This window comes from Octodon degus, unplaced genomic scaffold (assembly GCF_000260255.1).
Source record: "Octodon degus isolate 3935 unplaced genomic scaffold, OctDeg1.0 scaffold00105, whole genome shotgun sequence".
Taxonomy (NCBI): Eukaryota; Metazoa; Chordata; class Mammalia; order Rodentia; family Octodontidae; genus Octodon; species Octodon degus.
Window position 1 is genome coordinate 4,780,105 of NW_004524681.1, and position 8,287 is coordinate 4,788,391.

At 43.8% G+C, this 8,287-nt stretch overlaps 1 protein-coding gene and 1 pseudogene across 1 annotated transcript in view; one reads left to right on the top strand and one right to left on the bottom strand.

Moving 5' to 3' along the window:
- Positions 1-8,287, top strand: part of Atp8b4 (ATPase phospholipid transporting 8B4 (putative)) — a 255,715-nt gene that overhangs the window by 75,807 nt on the left and 171,621 nt on the right. The window lies entirely within an intron of this gene.
- Positions 7,606-8,129, bottom strand: LOC101574285 (annotated as a pseudogene).

Consider the following 8,287-nt stretch of genomic DNA (forward strand, 5'->3'; position numbering starts at 1 on the left):
CTCCTCCTCCTCCTCCTCCTCCTGTATTTAATACAGGGTCTACAGGGTCTCACTACACAGATCAGACTCGTAGTGATTCTCCTGTTTTCAGCCTCCCAAGTGCTGGGATTGCAGGCGTGCTCCACCAAGCACAGTCTCAGTCACTGTCTCATTGCTTGGGGTGCGGGGCTGGCACGACGCACGAGGGGATTGAACCCTGGTTGCTGCACTCTGCCTGAGCAGGAGCTTCAGTCTGCTGAGCTATCAGGCTGGTCCTTCCTCCAGACTTCTTAGCTTCTCACTGGCTCTGCCTTGATGCCCGGAGTAGTCATTTTATCATTTGGTTTTTTTTAGTACTGAGGACTGAACCCAGGACCTTAACACTGAGCTACATCCCTGACCCTTTTATAATTTTTACTTTTGAGGCAGACTATCACTAAATTTGTAAGTTGCCCTGGCTTGGCTTAAACTTATGATCCCACTGCCTCAGTCTCCTTGAGTGCTGGGATTATGGGCTTGGGTCTCCATGCTGCTGTTTCCAGGTGTCTGTCCAGGTTCTGGAGAGGCTCTGATGGGCTACTCCTGCTCTGCCATTTTAGGAATCAACCTTGGATTTTGCATTTGAAATGGTGACATTTTAAATACGTGGAAATAAATGAAGTACATTATTAAAATTAAATTCTCTCTCTCTTTCTCTGTGTGGCGACCAGGAACTATAACATCCTGTATTGCGGACAGCAGTTTCTGTCTAGTGGGTGGAACCATTGTGCAGTGTACCTTGAGTTAGAGGTGACACAGCTAGCAGAGAAGACGCAGCCCGTGCAGAGCCCCTCCCACCCGCAGCTCATGCTTTAAGGCTGGGGTTGTGCCACTGGTAACAACAGGATCAGCGCCTGGTTTCCTTCCATCTTTACTTCTCTAGAACCTTCTGAGGCTCTGTGCCGGAGAGCAACCCGAGAGCAGGTGTTCTAGCGCGGGAACCTGCCCTTCAGGCAGCAGGGTATTTCTTCCACGCCTAGATTTCACACTGTGCCTGACTTCTGGCTCGTTGTATGACGCAGTCTGCTTGAGCATCGGGGACCGCTGCTTCCCCATGAACTTGTCACATTTTCCCCGCTCACTTCCTGCGGGTCTGCCTCTGTGCGGGTGCCTGTGTGGGTGCAGAGCTGGCATTTCTAGTGCGGCATGGTGGTGTGGACGCATGCAGTTTTTCAATAGAAGCAACTTCCCAGTTGTCTCCTTGGCTCTACTGCTCTCTGTGGCATAGAAGGATTGAAACTATTTTTTTCATTTTTTAATATATATGTTTTTCCATTGTGAAAGCACCATGTGCTTATTAGAAGAAATTTGGAAAATAGGAAAATGTCAAAAGAAAATAACTTCCACTCTGTGACTATCCAAAAGTAATTATCATTAGTATTTTCTTGTATTTCTTCTCTGCCTTTATTTCTATGCCAAGCTTTCTTATAATTATGCATTTATGTTTCTCCCTTCTGTTTTTACTTCGCAGTGTTACCGCTTTTTCCATGTCTTCATGTGCTCTTTACAAACATAAGTTTTAAGGGCTGTATAACTTTCCATTGAGTGCACGTCCCAGAATTCACACAACTTGAATGCTTGAATGCTTAGTCTGCTTTCAATTTTAAAATACAATTTCTTGATCCTTCTAAGTTAATGGAGTGACCCTTTTCAGTAAGGCTGGGACTTGAGGACATCTTTATGAAAGTCACCCAGCGTAGTTACATGAACCTGGTATTTCCTGCGCTAATTAGCACTTGAGGTATTGTCCAATGCACAGGTAATAATCTTAAGTGGCATGCCAGGATTCCAGGGTGCTGGGGACCAGGTGGGCTTATTCACGGAATTCTGGGAAGTTTCAGTTCCATCAGATTTGGGAGTTTCTGCAATAGGTGAGTGTCAGAACTCCGACAAGTTCCGAATTTAATGACAACATAAGATGAAAAGAGCTAAAACATTCCTTTAAAAATGTACTAATGAGCAAGCATCTTTAATTTTGAACAGTCTGAATGTAAGTTCTGCGTGTCATTACTAACCAGATAGCACTCCTGTGTGAAGTCTGGCCACCGCTTTCGGTTTGTGGAATTCCTCTGGGAAACTTGGACTGTGATTTGCAAGTGTGGCCAGCAGAGCCTCAGACAGCCATGGAGGGACTTTTTTTTCTGTTTGTCTTGCCAGGCCAGAGGCATGACGTCCAATGGCCAAGAGATGTGCTATTTATCACTGACTTTTTGGGAATAATTTACCTAGGGAAAGGGTGTGGGGTAGTTCCCCATGTGTGGTTTTGTCTTCTGCTGGATTTTGTGCAAAATGTCAGTCTAGGGTAAGAGTGAATTATTGTTATTGAGCAAGCTCTTGTCTTTTTTGTTTGAGTACCTACAACAACAACTATAGCAAACAACAGAGATCACCAACTTGTGTCTGCAGTTGAAACGTATTGGGCATGTCTTGTGTTTCTTACAGGGTGGAGGATGCGTAGGGCTGGGTTGAGTTATCTCAATTATAGGTTTGTAGTAAGAGTGGAGACTTCTTTGGTTAAACCCAGGGGAGAAGAGAGGAGCAGTTCTCTGATTCTTTGATCTCCAGCCTATCCAGATTAATTTTGCATTATGATCATACTGTTGGGTCTAAGTGAAAGCTGTTTAGGGTCTAAATGAATAGACCTGCAGATTTTAAAGGAGAATTGGAGGGGAAAAAATGCTTGATTGTTCTTTTTTTTTATAAACAATGCAATAAAACACTTTTTTATGGGCTTAAGTAACAGTGAGTTCAAAAGGAAGCTGGTGGGAGTGGCCTCAAGCGCTGTTTGGATGCAGTGAAAGTCCTAAAGGGAAATTAATTTTTAACTTATGCTGATAACTCACAATAAAAGTGTTTCAAAGTGGTTTCAGTCTCAATAAATGAATGTTGTTTCTTACATCTTGGACTGATCATTTCTTGGTCAGTTTCTGCTTGTCAGCTTTGCAGATGGAAGGGCCCAGTGCCAATGGGCTGGTTTCTGTATGTGAACCATGAAATTGTTATAGTCACTGGTGGCGAACCTTTAGGAGATTTCCGTGATAACAAACAGCCCACAGTGGCATGTGTGCCATAGGTTTGCCACCATAGGTTAGAGTGCTTATAATTTTCCACTGTAGTGAATCATTACATTGGATAGATACAACTTCTTAAGTGTTGAATTTCTAAATAGGGACTCTTCCCCCAAATGGGGTGCATCTCAGCATGACGGGAAATGGGAACACTTGCAAGACTGCACTGGGACTCTGCAGTGGCATCTTCAAATTCTTTTTCAAGTTTATGCAACCCAGATGTTAGCTGCTCCCTTGTCCTCCTTTCAAAGGTCCTTCCTTCTAGGAGCCTCTCATGTGCCAGGCTTGGCAGATGGTGTAGGGCTGCCCATGGTTCTGGAGATGATAACTGTGGAGGTTCCCATCACACACCCTCCATGAGCAATGTGGAGTGCCCACCTTTTTCTCCCCCACCCAAATTCTTCTGTGCTGCTGGCCTTTTAAACCTCTCCTTCACCCATTCAACGTCCATGTATTTGGCTCAAGTCTCCTCCCTCTTATCTGGAGCATCCTGTGTTTACTTCCCCTTTAGTGCTCTGTGAAGTTTTCTTCCTGAGCTCTGGACTCAGACCCAGGGCTGCTGCTCTCCTGTAACTGAGGCCCTTCTATATTGGGTGTCAGAGGAAGATAAAAATATGTTGAATGCTGTGGAAACTTTCAAACTTGCTTCTCTTTCTTCTTTAGGAAAAGATTTTCAGGCATCTCTTCTGAGTTGACTTAGGGAGCGAGGCCAGGGCATTGTTTGAGAAGCCAATCCACACTTAAACCCTAAGGTCTTGGAGATCCCAGGGAATTCATTTAAAAAATGTGATTTTATTTTCTTTACGCCTTTTCTTTTCCCCTTTTCCTTCCTTCCTTCCTTCCTTCCTTCCTTCCCTCCTTCCCCCTTTTCCTGCCTTCCTCCCTCCCTCCTTCTTTTCCATCCTCCCTCCCTTACTTCCATTCTCTCTCTCTCTCTCTCTCTCTCTCTCTCTCTCTCTCTCTCCCCTTCTTCTTTTTTGTTTGTCATACTGGGAGTTGAACTCAGGACCTTTACACTGAGGCACATCTGTAGCCCTTTTTATCTACAGAGCATGATTAGGAAATACAATGAATGTTTAAATTATAAAATTTATTACAGTGAATGACATATTGTCATTGATTCCCCTCAAAGTACCCTCTCTCTTGCTTTGAACACGCCGACCCCATCACTCTTGACACTCTGCAGTTATTTTTGGAGTTCTTTTTCACAAATGTCTTTAACTGATGCTGTGTCCTGCATCAGCTAGAAACCTTTCCTTTTCATCATCTTTGGGGAAGGGCCAGGAGCTGCGCAGTGCCTGGTCTGGTGGACACAGTGGGCAAGGACGCACTGTGATGTTTCTTTGAGCCTGCCTTTCTGTTGGATGTCGCTCTGCAGCAGCAGCCACTGTGCTTTTGGTCACACCTCGTGAAGCTACTCAGGCACACATGAAGCAGAGGGTTCTGGGAGAGCCTGTGTGCTTCATGTTGGGAGGCTGTGGTCTGGTTACTGCTCTGCCCCTCATCTGCTGTGTGAAGTCCTGTAGACTGAGGACTTCAGTTTGCTTGTCTAGAAACAAGGGAGTTGGAGTCCTCACACTTCCCAGGTCTTTTTTTTTTTTCTCCAATCCGTAGAACCCTTTCTGAATGAGATCCTGCCTGTGAGTCCAATTCATAGAGCAAGAACACACAACACCACTCAAGATGACAGGGGGCTGAGAGGATCTATGAAAGGTGTCCTCACTGCCTTCTCCTGCTTTAGGGTGGGCCTGGAGGGGCCCCCAGGGGTGCTGCTGGACTGAATCATGCTTCTCCAAATGAGGACTGAAGACTGCCTCCTCCGAGTGCCCCCAGTGTAGGTTCGTGGGTCTCTCCCCAGGCCACCTTGATGAAGATTTCTGGGTCTGGGATTCTCAGGGGGCTTTCAGGAACAGTGAGGCTTGACCACGGTTGGGCCGTAACTTTCAAGGTCTTTCCCAGCTCTTAAATACTACAGGTGACTCTATAGAAGCAAAAGCTTTATCAGAAAACGGGAGGTGCAATTAGAAAAGAGAATATGATAGGCTGGAAGTGGCGGCGGTGGGAAAGGAGAGTCAGTTATACAGCGAGTTGCAGAATGTGACAGTTGTGTTGATTGTGACACATTGCACAATAGCTAAATCTTGAAAGCAGCCTGAACATGAAGTCCTTCAACAGAGAAATGGGTGGTACCTCAAGGCTATCACGTAGTGCGAAATAAATCAGATACACAGCTTAAATATTGCATGGCTTCTGTAACATGAAAGGGTATAAATAAAGAACAAAATAAAAACACGGAGACCAGGAAGAAGGGAGACAGGTCTTTCTCAAAAGGAAAGGAGACCAAGAGATGGAGAGAGGGATAAAGGAGGGGAGGAAAGGGGGATTGAAAAGGATGTAAGGTGCATCTCTCACAGGCACCTACCAATTCCACACAGAGATTGTGAACATATACTGCAAACATGAACTAAGCAAAAAATTTAAAATTAAAAACACAATTTGTATTCCATCATAGATTCTTTTGCACATAAACTGAAGCAAAGTACTAACCAAATAGCTAAACACAAAGAATATGGTAAATAAATGTCACTCTAAAGATTAAAAAAAGGATTAGGGAAAGGATTGGAAATATACCCATCAGATCCAGTGGTGAGGTCCTGGTACTGCAGATGGAGGAGGCTACAGCAGCAAGTGCCAGGAGACATTCCAGGGCGAGGCTCAGAGAGACGTGATGACGCGTTGCTTCCTACCAGTCTTCTTGCCGAGCAAAACATGTTTGGGCAAGTGAGCAAAATGCATTTGAGCAAGTTAAGTGTACTGTGCTCAAGACAAAAGCAGTCTTTCAGGTAAAAATATTTCTCCCTTTCTTTCCAGCAGCCTGTTCCGGGAGAAAGGTGTCTGTATATTTTGGGTCTGATGCATGCCATTGTCCGCTCTCATTGCTGCTTGGTCCTTGGAACTCTGGGCTGCTGGGGGTCATCCAGCACTGCTGCAGGTTGACATACATGGGACAGAGCGTGGCATTTATAGAGAGCAGGGTGTAGGTCGTCGTTCTCACTTAATTGCCTCTGCTTTGGAGCTAACAGAGCCTGGGATGGTTGAAGCTTACTGCTTCATTGGCAGCTGCCCCAGGTGGCAGCATATGCAACAAATCAAACTGTGGGGGCCTGGGCCACTGGACACCTGATTGCATTTGCTGGGTGTATACTGCACCTGGCTTGCCCCGCAGTACTTTTTTCAATGTCTGGCTGGTGAGTGGTACTCTTGCCCTGTCCAGGTGGGGTGTGTGTTCAGGTGGATTCCCCTGCATACTGCTAAGCTGAAGCCTTCATTGTTAGGGCAAATGTGCATTTAGTTAGCTGCCTAGAAATCATAGGGGTCCAGAGAAACTCAGTCAGGGGACTGTGCCCTCGCTTCTGGAGAGTAGGTCTGGAAGCCATATGAACTATAAATAGTTTTAAATGTAAAAGAAGATATAAAGTTTTGTGCCAAAAAGGGAGAGTTGAAGCTCTTTTCTAGCCTTGGTTATTAAGCATCGGTTGGAAATCCCTGATCTCTGTATCATGCACTGCTTACTGTTCCTACCAGCCGGGGAGAGGCTGGTCTAGATTTAGTCTCGTGATGAGGTCTGAGCTCCACAAACAATTGCTCCATTAGAGAAAGGTTTCAGCATCACAGCATCATGAATTAAATTGGTGGCCCCTGATTTTAAAGGGCTTGGACTTTCTTTCATATCATACTTTCTTGTGAAACTGGGTGAATCTTTGGTTAATATTTTTGAAGATACCACATCCTAATTTTCCAGGAAGCACAAGACAGATAAAAAGTAGGAAAAGGGGCTGCAACTTACTTCATTTGCACACGGCTAGCTAACTAATGCACTGTGACATCTATTCCCACCTTGGGAAACATTTTCTTAGCATTTTCTTTTTCTCTTTCTTTCTTTCTTTCTTTCTTTCTTTCTTTCTTTCTTTCTTTCTTTTTTTTCTTTTATTCTTTCTTTCCTTCCTTCCTTCCTTCCTTCCTTTTTTCTTTTTTTCTCTTTCTTTTTATAAAAAAACACATTTATTAGTTCACATACATATCTGAAAACAAATACATGTCTTCCTTTCTGTACTCCTGGCATAATTTATTAGCTTTTAATAAACTACTATAAATGTCCATAAGAGGAAAATGAATTTTAAAGTATGAAAAGAGTTGATAAATAGCCAACTAAGTCAATCATTCAGAGGATGATCTAAATTTTTTTTAAGATTAAGCCACTGATTTGCAACTTTTATTAAAATAAATTTACCTATAAAAACAAGGTAATGTATACACTGATCAACTTTTTTGATAGCAGTTGAGTTTTTACATAAAAACTGCAAGATTTCAACTAATGAACAAATAATTCAGACATAAATTTATGTTTCTAAAATTCTATCAGCTCCAATAAATAATGACTGCATATCAATTTATCTTAGACCTGCATAAAGAGTACACTTTCCATTTTAATCACACTTCTGTAGGGCACACATCGCTTCTAGTGAGAGTTGGAATAGTCTCTGTTCTTGATGAAGACAACACTTGACAGATGTTGCCTGGTGCCTGGATAGTGCCTACTGTGATAAAACCAGTGAAACACATTAAGATATTTCTCCTTTTCTTGCACTGTCCGGTCAACTATAGAGTGATGAAGTCCATAGTACAATAGGATATCTGCTAAGGTAAGGTTGTATCCTGTAAGGTAGACTTTATCTTCAAGATATGAACTAAGACCGCCCAGGAGTGTGCGGGCATTCTCCTTATTGGAGTGGCCGTCCAATCGCGGGACTCTGTGTGCTGATCACGGCTGAAGCATTGCCTCCCTCTGCTGTGCTTCCCAGCACATGTTCCTTGTGGGCTTGCGTGACTAGATGAGTTGCGATTGTTGGCAATCCTGTTAAACTTGGGCCATTGTTTGTCTGAAGAATGGGGATCTGTCGCTCGCCCTGAGAGCGGGTACTCATTACCCTTACTCAGCCCCAGAGACTTCCCCAGCAGCTTCAACTCGGCAGCCGCCACCATCTTCTGGCCCTAGCACCCAACAGAAGGCCAGCAAACATTTTATTTTTTTCCCCCATAATTTTATTGAGAAACAAATAGCAATGGGACAGTTTCCAACCAAATTGGTAGGACAGTTTCAATAATTAACACATCGCATAATCTCTTCCTAGTGGTTAATT